Source organism: Prosopis cineraria, unplaced genomic scaffold, assembly GCF_029017545.1.
Source record: "Prosopis cineraria cultivar Desert tree isolate PC_DT_omini unplaced genomic scaffold, ASM2901754v1 PC3, whole genome shotgun sequence".
Classification (NCBI taxonomy): Eukaryota; Viridiplantae; Streptophyta; class Magnoliopsida; order Fabales; family Fabaceae; genus Prosopis; species Prosopis cineraria.
In genome coordinates, this window is record NW_026555334.1 from 16,724,987 (window position 1) to 16,727,331 (window position 2,345).

Below are 2,345 nucleotides of genomic sequence, written 5' to 3' on the forward strand. Positions count from 1 at the left end.
GAAATTTATTAGATGATAAATTTATTTTTTAAAACAGCTACAATTATGAAATTTTCTTTATTTTAGATTCTATGTCTATTATAATAAAAATTTATTTATAATATAAATATAAAATTAATCAATACAATCTTGATTGATGATGAGCACTAATGAGCATGAAATGTGTTCTCTAAGAAATATTCAAATAAGTTTTTAATGCATTTCCAGGAGGCAAATCATTAGGAAAGTAATTAATGCAATCATCTAAATACATTCTCTCTCAAACCCTTCCATTAACTACAAAATGCTAATTACAGAGCCGTGGGATGAGCACAAAGCGAACTATTTTTTCGCTTTTTACTAAAAGATACCGTGTGCTCGCCACGTAAAGCGTCATTGGCCTATTTTCGGAGGTGCTTTTTTCACTAAGAACTTCACAAAAAGGAAAAAAAAAAAACAACAACGAAATTCTAATTAGCAACAAACAAATCTACATTAACGTAACATTAATAGGGAATCAGTTAAATCAATTTTAAACCATTATTATTAATTCCTTTCCTTCTTTACTAAGATCTGACTATTACTCCCTCCATCTCAGATTATAAGACACTTTTAGATAGAATTTCACATATCAATAAAGCTTATTAAATATACTTTACAACCTTACTTTTTCAAAACAAAAATATAAACTTTAAAAAATATCCTTCATTTAATATTCCATTAATAAAGGAATATTGAAAAAAGAGAATATGTGGTAAGGGTAATATTAAAAAAGTATCATTAATGAAACTTTATTTTTGTCAAAGTGTCTTATATTTTGGAATGCTGAATCTTTTCTAAAAGTGTCGTATAATTTGAGACGAAGGAGTATTACATAATAAGCAATTCAGTATCAATATCTCCCAGAATATATATATATATATATATAGTGAAACAAGAACAAAGAATTATGAAAATCAAAAGAGACTCTCATCAATCATCATCTCAAGCTGAAAATAAAGTATCAATCATGCGCTCATCAGCCCTTCTTTTCCTGGTCCTTGTTCTTACAGCGACAACCTCAACAACAAAAGCGATCAGCTTGTCGATAGTCGACATCTACAACAATTTGCCGCACGCGGACACGTCGAGGTTGTTAGAACGTTCCAAGAATCCGAGACTGAGATTGTAAAGGGAACTTCGCTCTTCATCTCGGAAGGGAATGAAAAACAGGCATGTACGCTGATATGGGAGAAAAAACTATGTGCCAACATTGTGGTGTTTGATCCGAGTGTGGATTATAAGGAACAGCGCGTATTTTGGTCGGTAACAGAAGATGGCATGTATCGTAGTTTTGATCAAACTAAATGGGAGAAGAAGGCAGAATGGAGCAGTCTTGTTATATGTAGCTAGATAATGTTAATATTTAATATTCTATTCCTATGTTGGGATAAATGTTGTGGCTATAGTAGAAATTCAAGGTAATGAATATAATAAACAGATCTCTTATGCAGAGAATTGCACATCTCGATGATTCTCAGTTCGCTGTTGTCTAAGAAGAAGTACTGATACGGTACGGGATACACATGCAACATGACACGGTGGATGTGTCAATTTCCAAAATTTTAGGATACCAGCATGAGAATATTTCTATTATATATATATATATATATTTGGAAGAATGACAAAGAGGTCTAGATTCAAGTTAGATTTCAAGTGCCAAACGCCAAAAATTTGCAATTCAATTTCTCAATTTTATAACTGCATTATGATGAATTTGCAACTTATTTTTCAAATTTTAACGTGATTGAAAAATAAAAAATTATTTTTCCTGTTAAGATTTGGAATACAAGTTGTAAATTCATCACAATATAGTTGTAAAATTAAAAAATTGAGTCGTAAATTCATAAAATGTGGCACCTGGGACCTAATTTCAATTACTTAATCATTTTGAGACCTCTCTAACATTCTTCCTATATATTTCAACATTTTACTATATAGTTATAGGTATTTTGATTTTTAAATAAGAATATCTAAAAGAAATAGAGGAGGAAAATCATACCTTAAGTCATTAATTCACACGTATGTATGCGGGAACAAAGTTACACCAGTTGAACTTTATTCAGGTACACAACAAATGCACTCTCTGAGAGAAAAACCTTGTAAGGAGAAAAATAAGACCAATCAAAAATCGAGAGCGTTTTGTTTTTCTCTTCATGCAAAGAATTCAAAATCTGAACCGACAAAAACCGCACCCATAACCACCTCTTATGAGAACATGCGGCAGTTTCTCCAACCGCCCATATTTCAAATTCAAAGGTTGGAGAATATTACGTTTTAAGGCCCTGAGTAAATTGCATTTTGAACCCAAACATTTTTTATAATTC

The 2,345-nt window shown here is 31.1% G+C and overlaps 1 non-coding gene across 1 annotated transcript; it reads left to right on the forward strand.

Moving 5' to 3' along the window:
• Positions 1–296: 296 nt before the first annotated feature.
• LOC129307502 (U5 spliceosomal RNA) lies at positions 297–413 on the forward strand. Its single transcript, XR_008592396.1, has one exon. It is a non-coding gene; the product is annotated as a U5 spliceosomal RNA (small nuclear RNA).
• The last annotated feature ends 1,932 nt before the right edge of the window (positions 414–2,345 follow it).